Genomic DNA, 353 nt, shown 5'->3' with positions numbered 1-353 from the left:
CGCGCCTCCAGCGCCCATCGCCGCCCCCGCGCAGTTGTGGCTGCCGTGGCTGCCACCGCACCAGGCGGCCTTCGCCACGCTCGCCGGGCCACTGCAGTAGCCGCTGCAGCTGCCATCCATCGCCACCATCGCCCAGCCCTGGCTGTAGTGGCAGCCTCCGTTCCTGGCGGCCTCCGCCGCAGCAGCCGTTGCCGCTACCCGGTGCGCCACCGCAACAGCCGCTGCAGCTGCAGCAACCATCGCCGGTCAGCTCCGGCCCCGCATCGACCACGCCGGCGGGAGTCCCGTTCCACCAAGTCCAGTCCCCGCCGCCCCCGTCACCGCTTTCGTCTTGGATCGCTACCTGCCACGTG

This window comes from Triticum aestivum, chromosome 5B (genome assembly GCF_018294505.1).
Source record: "Triticum aestivum cultivar Chinese Spring chromosome 5B, IWGSC CS RefSeq v2.1, whole genome shotgun sequence".
In the NCBI taxonomy this organism is placed as follows: Eukaryota; Viridiplantae; Streptophyta; class Magnoliopsida; order Poales; family Poaceae; genus Triticum; species Triticum aestivum.
This window is presented reverse-complemented; position numbering follows the sequence as displayed.